The 19,832-nt window shown below is 32.6% G+C and overlaps 1 pseudogene; it reads right to left on the bottom strand.

Annotated features, from left to right (window-relative positions):
• Positions 1 to 4,168: 4,168 nt before the first annotated feature.
• LOC149547749 (2-succinylbenzoate--CoA ligase, chloroplastic/peroxisomal-like) overlaps positions 4,169 to 19,832 on the bottom strand; it is a 36,033-nt pseudogene continuing 20,369 nt past the window's right edge.

Here is a 19,832-nt window from a genome sequence, read left to right as displayed (position 1 = left end):
TTGATCAATAGAAATTTCTATTACATGCTGGTATGCCTAATGAAATAAAATGATTGTGTTCATCTACTTCTCTTGAATTTAATCTCCCATCCTATCTTGTATATTATTTAATTACTTTATTTTGGAAGATTAGTTTTTGTTCATCCTGCAAAACAAGTGGTAGTAAGGATATGCCATTTATTCAAAGTAATATTTTCTCACATGTGAATGTCTTCTATTAGTCTCGAGTCTTGACAAATAGCAAGGTATCTACCTCCTCACTGAAGTATCCAACGCTGGTCCTCCTGGTGTTCCAATGCCTATATACACTAGTACCGACTTGCAATGTTTTAATGAGATAAATATCTATGTTAATAAATGTGTTTGAGATATACATTGTTTGTGCGTCTACAATTAGATTTTAGATTCTGAATGAACTACTTTACTATTTTTTTTCATATACAACGTAATATCTAGATTCATAATTATTTCGATGATGTTTCTCCTCTGACATTTTACATTGGAACTATGTTTAGATCACTAATCTAGCCCTTCTTAATTTCGTTCTATTGCCAGCCTGTTGTTCTTCAAAAAGAGCATATCTGTATACTTGATGAGAATTATATACAAACATTGCTAGTTGTGAGTATTAATCCTCTTTTATGATCATTTTCCTATGCACTTGATTATCTTTCTTATCTTGGATTGAAAACGTGTTTTATTGCCACTAAAAGTAGTGTTGTCACTCTATTTTTATTGAAAGTAAATTCTACAATTGTAACCTGGAATGCTTGTGTTTTTTGGTTAAATTTGTGATATAAGGGAATAAAAAGATATTCAAAAGTTTATTTTCAAAAACTTTCAACTATTGTTGAATGCTTACTTCCAAAACCACTTTAACTCATTTGCTTCATTTATCATTTCTAGATGAAAGGTCTTAAAGATGAACTCGAGTGCTAGACCCTGACTTACACTTTTTGGAATCAGTCTAAAAGAAAACTTGACATGCAAGGATGGCACCCTATCACATTTAAACATTCAGATGTTGATGGAAAATTTATGGAGAAGATCAAGGTACAATAGAAGTTTTAATTTATTTTTTGTATTATTAATTTGTCCATTTGAAATATCCCTTTGGGTGTTTTTTTTGAATTGTTGTTGAAGAATGATAGCCACAAGATTCATATCTTATTATCAGTCAAATTTATTTATAACTGTGAATTTTCAGTAAAATAAGCAATGCTTTAGAAAACATTACGTGATATGGAACATTATGGAATGCCAAATTTATTAATTTTTTTCTATCCCATACCTTTGACAGAGAGACACAAGGTAAAAAAAGGATATATGAACGTTAATCAAACTCAATGCAATATATAGCATATAAATTTTAGTAGAGACTTAGATAAATATGTTTGCAGTCTTCTGTGAACAACCTATCCAGCTGACAGCCTAGAAGAGTGGAGAAATGTGATCAAACTTTCTAATGGAGTTGTCTGGGAAGATAGTAGCAATATGTCCTTTAGGGTGTTGCAGTATTCAATGATCATCTACAGTCCAAATGGAGTAGCTCATTTTATACTTTCATAGCCCATTCATTCCTTATGGGGTGTATGAGTTTATTCAAGGCCTCTTGATCAAGGGTTGAGCTTCTTAGCATTCAGTAGTTTCAACCTTACGCTCGAAAGTGTAACTATAGTAACTTCTATCACCCAAGCATCATATGACTCTCATGCATATAAATCCTAGATGCAATCAACATGCAATTATTGTGAGAGAAACAAATCAAAAAAACTATCCACAACCTAAGCATGATTCAAAAACAAATAGGTGATTGATAATAGCGTATAATAGCTTTGGTGAAGACAAGTAGTTAATGCTTATATAACTATGGTGAGAGAGAAAACTAGATAAAAGTGGTATTTTAAAGGCATAGTAACCACCACAGTATGCTTCCCTAGTCCAATATGTAGGGGTGCTTTTTTTACAACATCATTTCTATACAGAACCTTTCTTATGTAGGGTAGTCATCACCATCCCATAATAATCCCATATAGTGTGATACATTATAGTAATAAGTAATAAGTTATTAATAATTGTTGGCATTCTATATTATAATATTTTTATAGCTATAGAAATCCACCAATCTCCAAAAATTGAAAGAAAATAACTCATGCAAGCTAATATGAAAGAGGATTTTGTCCTGGATTAACCTAGGCAAATAAATCTAGGAGAAATCCAAGTTAACCTTGCAGAAACCATATTGAAAACATCCAAAAAAGAATATTTATGTCTTTGTTAAAATATTTCATGATACAAAATATTCAGGGAAAAATGCATTTATGGATAACCAAAATACATACATACTCTGGATTTTTCTTAATATTAATATTCTGAAAATAGACACTCAAATTATCCACCTATTTTTAAAAAAATCCATTTGTGGATCCAAAATTGAGTCAAGACCAGAACATAATAAACAAGGCTTGTTAAGTAATAAATAACCAAACCATAACAAAGATCAGTTCTCAATGCACAAAAATTAGATACCCTAATGATTTTTGTTTTGCACTATTTAACATGTATTACTTTTTTCAATGTTTTGAGATTACCATATTGGTATAGAGGATATTGTATATTACATAAATGCAAATAACTTGAAGATATATATCATTGCCAATTTTCTCATTTTTGAGGTGCCTTATCTGTCAAATTAAACTTTGTTATTTTTGCCCCTCAATTTGTGAGCACTTGTCTGCAATCTATCATTCTTTTCCTTTCATCCTGATGATGCATTGGAGTACTATCTTTAAAAGTTGATGTAGAAAACTATGTCGATGTAGAAAACACTACAGTTGCATTTGCATTTTCTTTTAGAAACAATCTTGATTCCAATAATAGAGACTCAAGATATTATGTCTCTATCTCTGTGTTTATATTTATATCATTTCTTCAAAGTTACTAAATGAAATATATAAAGATGATAAGTGATAGTTCAATGACCTTTTTCCAAACATTAAATTGTAAGATCTGAATTATTAATATATGGGCATCTGCATTTGATTTAGTTGTTTTTTGTTGTTGGGTTGGGTGGCCTAGATCACATCCCTTCCAGTTCTAGGTTTCTGGTTCCCTATAATAAGAGAGGGCATAAGGGCGGGTGGGAGGGATGTAGCTATTCCACTCGGTGAGAATCTCAACATGACGGAAGAGACCCATGAATAGCTAGTGACATATTGAGTATCTCTTTTATCCCTGGATAAAGGATTGAGTAAACTGAATTGAGGAACCTAGTCAAGTATTACCTCCTATCTGTAAGAATGTCTAATGCCTCAAAGTTGAATCAAAATGATACTATCAAGGAAAACCACATGATTTGATGGTTGATTGTGAGCTCGCTTCTCAAAAGATTGACAATGATCTTGTAAACAAAATTCACCATCATTGTAGATTAACCATGTTGGCCCTTTTGTACAAGGTTAAGAGTAAATGTATGTTATAAGGAAAATGGATAAATAAATTTGTAGATAGCCTTATGCTATTGTAGGTCAACATAAACAATACAAGGCTAGAAGACTTGAGTGACCTCAAAATTTATTCTTTGATTCCACCTGTAGTACATTGATTGAACTGGTCAAGATTCTATTCAAATATAGGTAGTACCTCTTGTCCCAGTGTCAGGATCCAGTCTATAATAGTTTAGGCATGGCTAGGGCTTCAGAGAATTATGGGACTTATTCCTGTAATAGTTACTGCATACTTACATATGTTAGTGATATTAAATATCATTTTAATATTTTACCATGTGTTATAGTAATTGGTACTTTAGTGTCAAGAATAATTTTTGACAATTTGATTGTCATATTTAATCCTATTTTATCTCTTCTTGAAATTTTTCATAGTTTAGGCATGGCTAGGGCTTCAGAGAATTATGGGACTTATTCTTGTAGTTAGTCAAATCAACTATATCCAACTTGAAACACTCCAATTAGGATAATTTTCTAAAAACATATATTATACAAGCTTCCCTGGTTCGAATCCAAGTGGGCCCTAAATCATCTTAGATTTAGCTGTTCAATTAGAAAAGTTGACAGTCTAATTTATTTTAGAAATTTATCTTCTATTTTATTCATAACACACAAAAATGAACAGAAGAGAGTTCGTCAGAAATTAAGAGCAATATTGTATTCTACAAGTTGTTTCTAGTTGCTGTCAATTCCGAACAGGGTTGAAGTCTCAAAATAATTTCTCTCTTCAGTGCATCTCTCTTCACTTTTCCTATTGTGGTTCTTGGAAATGGCTCTTTATGTGGGAAGAACACCCTTGGCAACTTAAACATGTTTATACAATGCACAAACCATTTCTTTCCATTTTTAAGGTGTGGGAAGATAATCCAATAATAAATTCTTGAAAATTATCTGAAATATTAATTACAAAACATACATAGTTGATCCTAGATGCAATCTTGTTGATTGTGTCTCTATTCAAGATTTTCCAACATATAAGGCTATGTTATAAAGAATATAGCCACATAATCTACAATTTTTAAAGAGGCTGATAGGAGAGGCATACCCAGAAAGTCCTTGTTGTTTACAAAACAATTGTAGTAGCATTGGGGAAAATTTTTTGTGCTGATTCATAGCTACATTGTTCAGCATTGCAAAATTCTGATGTTCCCAATGCCAATCGTCCCTTAGCTAGATGCATGTAGTAAAAATTTCAATAAACCTTGGATTTGGGATTCTGATATTGACAACTGCCAAAATCCCTGGATGCTGTAATAGTATCTTCTCCACCTGTGATGGTAGAAAATTATTTACTGGTATATATAAAACAGATGAGTATCATCTTGACCATCGATGAAAATTATGCTCAGCAACTAAAGTTAATGTGCTTTCGTTTGAAACAACTTAATTTTTTGTAGATGGGAGACTTTAAAAAGAACCAAAAAGTGCCAAAAGTAATTGAGTAGAGGTGAACATATCCAGACCAATAACAAAATAAACTACCACAATAGAACAAGATGATTTTTTGGGTGCAATTTTACAACAAATGATGTTATTATAAGTTAGCATTGACCTTGGAAGGATAAACATTTTCTCCACCACTTTTAATCATGTCTTTAGATCGGCCAAGAAGCCATAATCTGCCCTCTTCATCAATCCATCCAAGATCCCCTGTATTTAGCCATTCATTTTCACTCAATGTTGTTGTGGTTGAATCATTTTGGCCCTAATACTTCAGTGTCACACGTGGGCCTCTTATCATTATAGTCCCCACATTGTATAAGTTATTAGTTTCAAGACATTCATCACTATGTTCTATCTGTATTTCCACATGATGAGCAAGCTTTCCCACACAAACTCTTATTCGGTGATCTTGAAAATTATTCTGATCAGTTGGATCCATGGAATAATCCTATATTTTGGTAAAACTTCCTTGTCAAATGATTGGATCATGGGAAAGAGTGAAAGTCATTGAGGAATAGGTCTCTGTCATACCTTTTTTAAAATAATAACAAACAAGAGTTTTGAAAAAGAAGTAGAATTAGGTCTCCTTAGGAACTAATATGAAATAGGTTAATGAATGCAACTACATAAAAGAAAATAACATGACATAAAGGTTAATAGAAATCATTAAATGGGAGAGTTTTCAATGATTCTATCATCTCCCTCTATTATTAAAGCAGACCGTAAACTAACCATAAGCCAAAAAGATCTGAGCTCTCGGAAAAAATTTATTGACTTTCTTGATAAGTTGTGGTGATAGGCTTCCAACTTCATTAAGTATCTTCTCAAGACTTGAAAAGCATATCGTTGATTCTCCTTTCTTTCTTCTATTGTAGAAGCATGAGGGATAGACAATTAGCAGTGTCTAAATTAGATTTATTCTTGCAAGTTCATTTTTAGCCTTTACAAACATTATAATTTTACAAAAGCAACAAACATACAAAGGAATTTTCAAGTACAAACATTATAGTGATATATGTGGTTAGTATTTGATCTTCCCATTGAAAATAGTTGTTGCTCAGCAAATGTTCCTTCTACTCAACACTTGGGTTTGGTTCTAACTTGTGTGCAACCACATTTTCCAAAAGATTACCAGTGACTACATCTCTTCTTACTACAGCTTTACTACATATTGATAAAACCTGTTATTTCTACTAGGTTTTGACAAAAAAAAGAAACCATGTTTTGCCAAGAGAGTTTGAACTTTGGAATGGTCTGAATAAAACATTTTAATATTTATGTTTTTAGTAAGAGAATTCAGTTACACAAGTAAAAGTAATTAGTAGCATACCTCGAATTGATGCAAAATGTAACTATATCAGCAAGCATAGTTGGTACAGTGATCATCGCTGATACAGAGTATCTTTGTATTGCAAATAAAGTAGAAGCTACTTCAAACTTGGGTATAAAGATATGGCATCCTCCTGCCAGTACAATGGCCAACGGTGAAGAGATTCCACCAATGTGGCATAGTGGAGAAGTGTGAAGATAAACCTATCAAATGTGATATGAGGAAGAACAAATGAGAATTTTACAGATTCTATAATTTGGAGCCATCTTGAAAATAATTCTTACATTTTTTTCTATAGTTGATGGCTTAAACATCACACATTAAGGCTTGATTCATGGGCTAAAGTGTTAAATAGTCAAAGTTGACTTACTTTTTCCAAGCCTAATGTTTCCTTAGTATGTGAAGTTTAAGGGTGGTTGTACTCTTCGTACTATTTTTTAAATTGAAAAATTTCTAATTTACTAAACTGGGACATGTGTTGTGAGAAGCATCTACTGAAGCAAATGGAATTACAATAAAATTCAATTATACGTTTATAGTAGTACTTGATAGATACACCATTATCAGTCTTTGTTAGTCTTTATTATTAACTGATATGCAATGATTACAATATTCATTTGTTAGTCTACTAATCGGCCATGAGTCCTCAACTATGAATCAATGATTCAATACATAGTAGGTCAATGGTAGTTAAGATGACCACTTGTCGATATATACTAGATGACAACCAATGGGAAATTACCAATTACAATGCATAAGAAATGACTACCCAAATAATTAGAAAATAAACTCTCGATTGACAACTATACTTTCTTTTATTAGGAAATATTACAAACTACATCTTTTTTTGGGGCACTCTTGATTGACAATTAAACTTTCTTTTATTGGTTGAAATGTGCATTGGAGCAATTTCATAAGCTGTTGCCTTATTGTTTTAGTCATTGGTTGTTTTAGGTCTTAATTTTGAACTGCTTTTCATATTGACCATAGTGGCCTTGAGTTTGGAGAATTGTGCTGCATGATGGACTGGGTTCTTTCTGTAGGTGGGTAGGATTAAGTTTAGAAGAGATCTACAGGGCTGTTGTTAAGGCATGGAGGCAACTACCATAATATGCCAGTGTAGTTGGTGTGGGAATCCCAAGAGAGTTGTGGAAGATGATTGGTGAATGTCTATAGTTCAAACCTTCAAAAAGGACTACTTTTAATGCTATGTTATCTATTTTTTTGTGTCATCTATAGGAGATCCCCCTTACTCCTCCTACAAGCCTAGAGAAGTAAGATAAGTTTTCATTTTAACTTTGCAGCAAACTTCTTTGGATTTAATTGTTATACCTTTCCTTTGGTAATGGTTGCATAATGAAATTATTTTGTATGCTTAAGGTGCTTGTTTCTTGAACATGGTACTAAGTTCCACATATTCAAGTCTTCACCAATAAAATAGGTTAGGAGTTTTTTATTGTACAATCTTACTAAGCATTGTGCTTATATGATTTGTATATTAGTGCTGCGTATTATCTTCCACTACTAGCAAGGATTCTCCAACTCCATTTAAATGTTGATATACTCTGCATTGATCTTTCTAACCATAATTCTCAGGTATTTCAAACATCCAATAAACATAGATGTTGTAGTTGGTGTCCCTCGCCATTTGGCTTGCCCTTCTCAATGTGTTTGTAGCATCTAATGTAATAGTAATAAGTTGTCCTAGCTAGAGCTTCTTTTTTTTACATATAAGACCCCTGTTGGTCAAAATTTTGACCAACATAGGGCTTATACATCCATGAAGGAAAAAAAACATTTGTCATTTTAGGTCTTTCCCGTGCTCGATTTCATTTCAAGTTTTCTCTAAATTTTTGCATGGTTTTGGCAGAGGGTAGGGTTGGTCTTCAAAGTGAATTTGCCCCCTGCTATGGTTACAAGAAAATGTGGGCTGGTCTTGAAAGTGAATCTACACCCTTCACCCTAGTTGAGCTTCTTCTGAAAAACATGGGCTGTCTTTCCTATCTACTCAATCCTCATTGTGAAGTTTATGGTGTTTGAGGAGGGTCAGTGCACTATTTGCCAGGTATTTCATTATCTTCATACCCATAGTTAGAATATAGAATATATAGTTGCACATTCTTTCCCTTTCTATAGAATTACACTTAATTGGAGATTTAATTGTAGTGTTTTTTTGAGATCAAGTTTTTAAGTCGATTGTATCTTAAAAATATTAGAGCTTTTTAAAATAGTTTCGTAACAATTTGTTCATATTATTTATATAATAGTAGATTTGTTCACTGCTAGATACACATGATATTTTAGTTTTATGTTCTCAAGTTTTGGCTATTTTTTAACTTTTAAGACATGATGGAAGTTTGTGAAGGATTTTCCATGAATTAATACTCTGTATTTTACTTCTTAACATTACCAAAATTGATTGTTTTGCACTTGATTAATGTCCATTCTTTTGATTCATGATTACCACGATATAATTTATAACAACTTTATGCTCATGTATCATTTTCAACCTTGTGTAGACCATTTTTATCTTTTTCTATACAATTTTTTTCTTGCTAGTTTGAATCCATTCATAGAGAACATAGAAAGGACAAAAACTAGATCATCATATTGAGGAAAGTAGTAGTTAAAGCTTCTTTGGATGCACAGAAAATATTTTTAATGTTATTTGTTAAGGTAGATTACTAAGGTTTCAGTTCAAATACGTTGGGATGCAATCTTTCATTGCATTGAAAATAATATAGTTTGAAAGACAAAGAGTTGTACTTTTCTAATTCTCATTCTTAAAATTAGTCTTAACACCTTGTTTGTTCATAAAGGGAAGTCTTTATTTAATCACAAGAAGAAGTTAAAAAAATATAATAGACGTTGACAAAGAAATTACACCAAGGATGGTCCGATAGAGCCAGTGAAGTGCCTAGGGACAATCAGGTTTGATAGCTCCTCAGCTTTGAAAATGTCTCATGTAGGCTGATTTCATTGGCCTTTCTGTCAACAAGAGTTAATTTTTTGGAGGAATGAATTGTTGGCTAATCTGATCAAAATTTTGAATAATCTTAAAATTAGATTAAACACAAGATGAAGTTGTACAAATTTGACTACATATTTTCCCAAAAGACATTGGATTACCAACTTAGAATCTCCATAAATATTAAAGATTCTTTAACTTTTTTAATTTCAAAAGGAAGGCCAAACTTCCAGATTATAAATTCAGCAATGTTGTTGGATGCTTGCTGAAGCTTTATGTTGAATTTTGATAGCTTTAAAGGAGGTTCAGACCAAAGAACACAATTAGTAGCACAAATATTAAGTTTGTCTTTCAAGGCACCACTAAAAAAAGAAAGAAGGATATATGAAATGAATTTTTAGACAAAGGAAACTTGTCGATGAGTAGCTGATGAATTTCATAAGGTTTCATTCTTTGAGAAAATAAATTTCCACATTAGATAGCTCAGTCAGAGTTCATTTTTTCTTGAGATAAGCTTTGACATTTTTCATCATAGCCTGCTGAATATTTTGTATCAAGGTGTTCTTCAAGGTAGCCATGTCTATAAAAATTATTTGGTTCTTGTCAGTCCAAATGGACCAAAAGATAGGTAAGGGAGAGTACAAAAACTTAATAAGGGACTTGCTACATACAAAATTAAATTCTAATGCCGAGTGCAAAATTCTAATTTCAGTTTTGTTTGAAAGTAGACATCAAAATTGAGAGAGAGAAATCTGACTAGAAAACACTTTCTTTTTGTCAAAGAGAAGGTGATGTTGGGTTTCATAGATGTTGTAGCATCTACAGCAAATATTAGGTCCCAAGATTCCCCTTTTTCATTGGTGAGAACTTTGTTCTGCTTGACAAGCCACTGAGACATGCAACTTTAGAGGTAATGCTGAAACATTTTTAAGTTTTTGACTTAGAGGACTATTAAGAGGTTACCCTTCATGGAGAAGATGAAAATCACATCAACTGAATACATCCTTGTAGAACTAATTTTTCTCCAAGTTAAAATGTCAGCCCTATATGAATTTGTAGGAATAATGCCCCTAAATCTCTTCCTAATCAACACCCATTCATTTTGAAGTTCCTTAGAAAGCCCATTAATACTAGAACACTTTGGAAAAATCCTTTCTAGTCGAATGCAGTATTCAAGCTTTTGCCACAAGTTTGTTTCATGGACAAAAAAGGGCCACTCAAAGAGCTTAAGCATTCATTACTGAGAGTTGGACCATCTAAGAAGTAAGATATGATTTTATGGCTATCTTTAGGATGCTTAATTTTATCAGTAGCTCTAACAGCTAGAGTCCATATTTTAGAGATGCCTTTCTTTTGAAGGGTGGAATTTAGTGAGCACATGCATTGTTTTCCATCACCATATTTGACAAAATAAAATCATTGTTTTCCATCACCATATTTGACAAAATAAAATGAAGACTTAATGGAGTATATAAGAATGTCCAAACAAGCTCAGTCCTTGGGGTAGTACTCATTGTGAGTGAGATCTAATTCCCAAACCACCTTGCAAGTTTTCTTTAGTAATTTTATCTTCAACTAACAAAATAAAATTTCTTCTCATAGATCTGATTACACTCTTTCCATAAAATGTTATTTTTTATCTGAAAACTGAAGAATTAGAATGGCAACACAATATGACATGAGTTGATAGAGAAAGGTTAGAGATGACTGATTTTATCAAACCAATCTACCCGTGAGATTTAGCTTCCCATTGTTGAAGCTTTGAATGTGCATGCCAAATCTTTTCCAAGAGTTAAGTCAATAGTTAGATCTTTACAAATTGAAGTTAATAGGAACACTCAACTATTAAAAGAGATTAACATCATTTTGCATAAATTGAGGAATCTGAAAAAGCTTTGTTATTAGTAGAAGAGGTGTTTATACTTATAGTGTAAAATTTGCATTTTTTAGCATCAATCGCATCATTCAAAGTGAAAGTAGAAACTGTCAAGACAACTTTAGCTGGCTAACATTGAAGTTATTGACTTTCTTAAAAAATGGTGTTATTAGTGAAGTGAGCATCAGTAATCTTTCTGATCTCATTGATAACCTTGATTCCAATACCAATTGAATCTTTCATTGAAGCTAATAGGAACATACATAGAGCTTCTTCTAAAATGATATATAGGTATGGAATGACTGACTAGCCTTGACCTAAACTTTCAATGGCCTTAAGAAATTGATCTAGAGATTTGTTGATAATTAGACCCACCCAAGGGCCAATGATGTGTCAAAGATTCATTTCATGATTAAAAAACGGTGCCCGAAAGCTTGTAAGACTTGCATCAAGAAGTTAAGATCAATTCTATCAAAGGCATTTGCCATGTCATGTTCAATGGAAATCCTTTTCTTAGTCACCTTGTTGTTGGTATCCAGTGCAACAATAACAATATTCTCATACATTTACTTACCTAGAATGAATCATCCTTGCTCCTCAAGGATGTTAAAACTTAAATCTTTTTTATTTTGTTGGCTAAGATTTTAGTTATGAATTTGTCAAATGAATTCCAAAGAGAAATAGGCGTGAACCTTTTGAAGGCGAGAGTGTTCTCTTCTTTCTAAAGGTAGGTATCCATTTTCTAGCCGCACCTACAAACACAAATTAGGGGAGATGACAAATTATTCAGAAGGAGATAATTAGGGGCCTAACTGTAAGGATTTTCAGCATACAAAGGGCAACATCGTCTCTTTCTTTTTTAGTTCTTTCTTCTCTCTTTCGCATGAAAAAGAGAAATGCATTGTAACTCATTTTTCTAAGTATTATAGCAACAAGCTCCTTTTAGCTCAATAAAGTGTAGGAGTTGTTCCTTCTTGATCTTTCTTATCTACTCCCTTGAATGAATATAATTTTATGTTTTCTATTTTTTGTAATCAAAAACTCCTGACAACGTCTTACTCAAACATCAATGGTGCAAGATGAACATTTTTAGTGTAGGTCATAATCTATGTTAGAGTAACTTTAGGTTGTGAAAACCCTCATTTTCCTTCATGAAAAAGTCAATGTTTAAACCTTTCTATGAAGTGCTTATGCCTGACATGTCTTGATTCAACTTGTGAGATGAGATTAATCTTTTATCAGCTGATTGTGAATGAATGAAGTTTGTAAGATATTGGTCTATCACCAGGCTTAGCTAGGAGTATTTCATTTTAGGATGTTCAAATTGACTTTGATGATCGTTAAGGTTCATCTGTATCAAACAAAATACATATGAATAGGTTTTTGAGGTATAGCTGTATAAATTGTAAAATTTGCACATTGTTCCTAAATCAACTTTATAATATGTTAACATTGACTTATTCTTATTGTCCTCCAAACAGCAGCAAAACCATAATATGATTACCATAGAGATGAGGTCATATACTTTTTAGCATTTCAATAGTTTAGTCATGTGTTTGATATGGAAGTTGGTGTTGCAACTGCTCTATATCCAAATGTTGGATATTCTTAGTCTAATATATTTATTGCTTTGGCTCACCGAGGATGCAGTTCAGTAGCCCTCTTTAATCAGGACCTCTCAGAGTCGACATGCTTGATTTTTTAAAGTTTCCCATGTGTTAATGAAGATTTGATTAGTAGTGCTTCAAGGTAATATTCTTCTTGTGTGTGTGTAATGGTTCACAATTTCATGATTCTGTAATCTACCTGTTTGGCCTAACTTTTTTGGATTCTATAGTAGTATTTTTGCTGCAATAGTATGGACAAATGAATTGTGTCATTAGTATTCTGAAGCTTGTGTGCAAGTCTACAAAGAGATGGGTGTCAAGGTTATAGATTAGGAATGGGGTCATCTTCAATCTTTAGAAGATTAAATATGAGCCAATTCCTGACTATGGTAATGAATCTAAAAGCTCCTTTAGCCTAAGCATATCATGTCCTTCGGATGATCTTTTTGAAGCTGCTTCAACATTGTATCCTTTAGACTTTAGTTTATACCTACCAACAACAAGACTAATTTGCATCATTAGAATCATGAATAAGGAATGCAGAGGTAAGCTTTTATAGGTTTTTGCTGAGAAAATGTTAATATTAAAGCAGTGGGCCTGCTTAGCATTTAATGCAAATTTGTTTGGTGTAATTTAAGATTTGAAGAAAACTATTGAAATTTCTCTTGTCCTTCCTATTTTATGCAAATTAAATATGAGATTCATTGTTACCTAACGCCTCTACAATTTTCAATAACTACTGGGATACTAAGAGCATATCATCTTGGAATGTTGGTATCATGGTTGTTTAACAAGGTTACATTTAATGTTAAGTGCTTAGTAGAACATAATTTTGTATCTCTTATAATCTTGTTAGATGGCTCAAGGATTTTTTTTTTTGAGTGTAAGATTACACATAATACATTCCCCTATCAGTTTATGAATTAGAATCATAGTTTGGGACACCCTTAATTTATGTGTTTGATCATTCTACTACTGGTATGATTGTGAATGCATTTCTAGAGATAAGTTTTACTCAATAAATTGTGAAGCACATGGAATATTCTATGATTAATCCAAACAAACACATATGCCCCTTTATAAGTTAATTATTTGTTTGAGTATATATAATATATTTCTTGACAATGTCTTTGGTTGATGTGCAACATCAAGACTTTGGTTTTGGTATTTCTTCTGTAGTCGCAATGAAGGATTTTATATTACTTGTAGCTTGTGGAGTAGATGAGATTCTTCCTCAAAGTCCTAAATTTCTAGCTAATATCTTCACTTCATGTCTCACAACACCTATTAAAATTGCATTGCGATGGTATTATCTTATTCTCATACCTCTAATCATCTCATTCTTTTACACATGATTGGGAAACTACAATTTGTGATGCGTTAATAGCTAGCTCCTTTGCTAGGTACAAGAACTGGACATATTAGGGAGCGAATTAATAGCATGGTTTCTTGTACAAAATCAATTTAATATAGATTTTTGGTACTGACTATTTATCTATCTTGTATCTTAAATTATTCTTATTTCCCTCAAATATGTGTCATAATGGATATAGTGTTTACATGTATCATAATATTGAAACGATTCTCTAAGGCAGGGCAAAGTTGTTTACTATGCACAAATAGCTCACTTCTAATGGAATGGAACTTAAAAACATTGGGATACTAAAATTAGTGATCCTTTTATTCCTGTCATGTGAAATTTTTGGTTTTTGCAATGTATGTTACTAGTTTTGGATTTATGTTTGCTAAACATGATTACATCTTTATCTAACAAGACATAAAGAATTACCAAAATGCTTTTCACCCATCCTTGTACAATGCTAATGATTCTTTGTTGGAGTAGTTCCAAGATAAGTTACCTCTTGGGAAGTCTTGATGCTTACCCCTTAGAGCATTGCCTGAATTGAAAAGTGACAAGTGGACCATTCATGCCCACGAGATGGTTTTCCATGATCCGCATTTGATGAATTATGGGTCAACAACTTTGATTCAAAAAACTATTCAGCTGAATCCTACTACAACATAATGTAAAAATTACCTTATTTTTCAACCTAATTTGTGTGTACAATTGATAATACATTAATAAATAGAAAATTAAGAGCTAAAATTTAAGCCATAGTATGCCGATTTTGCACACAAAAACTTGGCCTTATCTGTCCCAGCAGAAACCTTTAAAAAAAAGCCCACATTGGCACCCAAGAAGGATTTGAATAAACTAGCAATAGAAAAATAAAAGGACTATTAGATGATGGATCATGTTTTTCTATCACATTGAGTTTTGCATATTTTTTGAGAAAACATAATTCTGGTGCTACCCATACTAAAACACTAGAAAAATAAAAAATAAAGAATAAAAGACTACGAAGCAACGAGCTAAAAGATATGTGTGAGGGAACAAGCTCAATAGATATGCCTATTCCAGTAGCTTTAAAAAATCAGTGTGCAGCGGAAGTAGATTCAACACCAAAGACAAGTCTATTTTTTCTAATTTTGGCATGCAGCTTTATGAGAATAATAATTGAGTATCCCATATGTTCAAAACATGAAAATAAGTCTGTTTATCATATATTTTATCTTTTAGTGGGCCTTGTTAGACATGGACTGCCTTCATACAATGTACATGATTTGTCTCAATCATATGACTAATTATATATTCTTCATATTAGTTACTATCGATGTTTTTCAGACATTCTATAAAATAGTTCACATGCCTTGCATATGATATGACATTTTGCATGCATCCTGCACTCTCTCTCATTCAAATGATATGGATTACGTAGAGTGATCTGAAACCATGATGCTAAAAAACACACAATCAAATCCAAAATGAACTTACACTACAAATGGATTTCGGAAATCTGATATTGGTAAAATTGCATGCATGTCTACCAAGACAATCACAACTTTAACATATATTTGTCCTGGTAGACATGCATGACAAATTAACAATATCATATTTCCAAAATCCATTTGTAGTGCAAGTTCATTTTGGATTTGATTGTGTGTTTTTTAGTGTCATCATTTTAGATCACTCTCCGTAATCCATCATCAGCCGGATGATTGAGTGCAGGATGCATGCAAAATCTCATATCATACACAAGGCATGTGAACTATTTTATAGAATGCCTAAAAAATTTTTTACACCCAGGCATTGGTAGAAATTTCTACCTTCATTGGTCAAAATTTATACCTTCAATGGTCAAAATTTTTGACCTTCATTGGTCAAAATTTCTACCTTTCTTTGTCAACATTTTCTACCTTTATTGGTCAAAATTTCTACCTTTCTTGGTCAAGATTTTCTACCTTCTTTGGTCAAAATTTCTACCTTTTTTGGTCAAAATTTCTACCTTCTTTGGTCAAAATTTCCACCTTTCTTGGCCAATATTTTCTACCTACATTGGTCAAATTTTCTACTTTTATTGGTCAAAAATTTCTTCCTTATTTGGTCAAAATTTTGACCAATTCCTAACAAATTTTTGACCAATGGGTTGGTTGACTTTGGTCAAATTTTGATCAGAAAGTGGGTCAAAATTTTGACCAATAATGGTTGAAAATGGTCTCAAATGTACTAGTGTTCAAGGTTACGATCAAAGAACCCACTATCCAAATGATCTCTATAAATTATTCCTTCTAGAATAATAGGACTAAAATGTACTTACTTCCTCTATCTCTATCCTAGTAACCAAAATTATACTCCTTTAGATCTTGTAACTAGATCTCATACTGCACATCCATTGATCCCTTGGATCGCATACACTCATTCAATAAGCATCTCGTTCCTTCTTGCACCGTGCACTAATAATTTTCATTCCACTTGATCCTCTAATCCAAGACACATTACAAACAAGAAAAACAACTTTCCTTTATTCCGTATCATCATAATAATTTGTTGAGTTGGCCTTGAGGCTTTCCCAATTAATCAAAATAAGATAATTATATAATTTACAATTAAAACAACACTATTGGCTCACAATCTATACAAAAATTCACACGTGTGAAACCATGTCTTGCATGCTGGTATCATCATACAATTTTCCTCTATCACTGCATGGCTATGCATCTCTTACTACATCTTGGATGAAAGATAGTGATAGATCATCATAACTCTATTTTCCAATGCTATGTTTTTGCACTACTTCTAGTAAATCAAGTGTAACTTCCATACACCATTGACCTAGACTTAGTCCACTTAACCATGTCATCAAGAAAATCTTAGGAACATGTGCTCCACTATACATCATCTAAAAATTCATTAGCTTCTACACATCTTAAGATTACTAACTACAATTCTTCTAGTTTAAATAAAATTACTTCTATGTTGACATCAATTAAAATGTAGTCATGAATGCAACATATCAATACTCTTTACTGCTTAGGATACTCCCCCAATGTAGTTTCATAAAAATTCATAATAATAAAAAATATAAATTATCTCATTTTCAAGAAGTTGTTTAGGATATATAGAGTATTACTCCCTCCACCTTTACAAGAAAGTAATAAAGGGTTCACCTAGTTTTTGTCTAAAGTTGCATAAATCAAGCATTGTGACAATATATTGAATGTTGTAGGAATAGTGTTGAATAAACCTTTGATAAATTTCATCAAAATAATTGAGTGGGGATGTGATATTCTTATACCATTCCATAGCTCAACCATTCAAACTTCTTTGTAAAAGTCTCATGAGTTAAGTGTTGTTGTACATAAAGGCCATACTTAAAGCATAAAATTTCCTTATGTGGTCATGTGGGTCCCCATTTTTGTCATATTTTTCATACTTAGGGATATAAAAGTCTCAAGGGAAAGACATCATGTAAATATTTCTATCAAAATAAAAAGGCCATATAGATTCCATAGCCAAGGAGGTGTTGTGTTTTGAAACACCTTGGTTTCAAATTACCCCGATGAGAACAAGATACATCTAGGGGAAGCTACTTCCCATCTTTAACACAACCTTTTAGACATTGGGTCAACTATAAGGTTAGACCCTTCTTCTACTTCAAGCTTTGAAAAACCTAGGTAGGCAAACCTCAAATTTACTTATATGGTACTAGTGCTAAAACATACACTTGCATCTTGATAAAGCAGATAAAACCCTAAATCTTCTAACACTTATGCAAATATCTTAGGCATCGAATAGCTAATAACATGGCCTAAGAAATTTCTAAGTTAAGTGAGGGTAGCACATTTCAGTTTTTCAATATTAAAGGGAAAGATATTTGATTAATGATGTTGATTTTCACCAAAAAACATGACATGAACAACATAATACTTTGATCTTGTAGCTAATCAATGCCTTATCTATTGCGCAATCCCACAAACCCCTAACACACATCCCTAAAAGTCATTGACATATGCCATATGTTAGGATGTCTTGATCTATCTATTCACCTTATATATCAAACATCTGCATCTTTTTGTATCTCATACTCGACCTATCCCTTCATGAGATTTGCAATCCTATGATGATAAATTAAGCATTTACATGACTTCTTGAGTCATAAGCAAAATAAATCAACATATAAAACTAATAGTTTGCAACTAAGTTTCATACTCTTTGTTTATAAAACACAAAAGATCACAAACAACATGAATGGGAGATAAGATATCAGAATGAAGATTAGCTTGTTGCTCCATTTTCATTCATTTCATTGAAAAAAATACAATAAGATGCATGCAATTGAAATGTAAAACTTCCTAATAGATTATAAGTATCTATATTCTTATTTCTTTCTATTCATTACAAGGGAAATTGCTAAATAATATGGTGGAATCATAGCTCTGGTTCCAACAATGTGGTCTCAGAGACAAACTGGAACCAACCCTTACAATGGATTAGAAAGAGAAAGATATAGAAGAAGAATGAAATCCTAGATCTGATTTGGAAGTGACACGTGTCCACTTGAATCTTCATTCTCTGTAGTTGTAAAATATCTCTCCTCTTTCTACTCATGAAATCTAATATGATTTTCATCATTATTTTGTAACAAACTTGGAAAAATATCTTATGAATGATGAAAACCCTTGTATTGCCTAAAATATCTAAAATGTTGATAATACCTTGATTCAACTAACTTGGATGAGACAAAATTTGACCCTAACTTCATTTTTACTACCTTTTCACACATTGAGTTCACCACCTTGCTAGAAATCAAATCTAAACTTCAATACCTAAATGTGGTTGCAAACTAAGTATCTGGGACAAAACCTTGTATAACCTAAATAGGTGACTTCTTGTGCAAAAAAGAACTCCAAAAATGGAAAGTTCATTCTCTCCCAATTCCAGTGATATGTAATATTGCTATATTTTCTTATTGGAAATGCCCATGAGATCAAAATGAAAAATAGGCTCATTCAAGGCTCTTTGGTCTTCACTTGCCTCTTTAAAATTTATGCAAAAATTTTACATTTCCTAAAGTTCAAACTTTAAGTTATACCCTCTATTTAAATTTAAAAATTCTTACACATGATTTTGAGAAAAATATTTAAAAATCACTTTTTCGTTATTTTTTGATTTTTTCCCTCATCCATGAATCTGGGTCAAACCTAGGTTTGACCACTTGTGCCAGATGGCGGCATGAAATTGGTCGATGTCTACCACATCACCTACCACCTGGGCACCACATGACACCCTTTGATTGGTTGACACATCACCACCACATGTCAATATATCATTGGCTTCTAGACTTCCATGTCAATGCCACATAACGTTCTACTTGATGCCTACCACCTCACCATTGACTAGGGCCTACTACCATGTGTCAGCTAGGTGCACTCTCACATACATAGTTAGTAGCTACTGATTGTGTATGCGAGAATGCACCTTTGTGACATGTGTTCCCCTTGTGCCATATCAACACATCATTTCTTGCACGAAGCTAGAGTCGCCTCTGACACGTATTGATTTCTAATTCATTCTCAGGTGCCACTTGTCAATTTTTAGTTGGTCATTAGCTACCACATCATGCTAATGTCATCATCTTTGACTATGGCTTGCACTTGTGCTTTCCAACAATTTTTTTGGTCTTTTTTCCATCTACCTTGCTCATTAGTGGTGGGCCCCTTCACATGAGCCTTGTGTCTTCAAAAGGCTTGCACCTTTAAG

The sequence above is a fragment of the Cupressus sempervirens genome, chromosome 7 (genome assembly GCF_028749045.1).
Source record: "Cupressus sempervirens isolate cs-2001-9-10 chromosome 7, ASM2874904v1, whole genome shotgun sequence".
Classification (NCBI taxonomy): Eukaryota; Viridiplantae; Streptophyta; class Pinopsida; order Cupressales; family Cupressaceae; genus Cupressus; species Cupressus sempervirens.
This window is presented reverse-complemented; position numbering and strand designations above follow the sequence as displayed.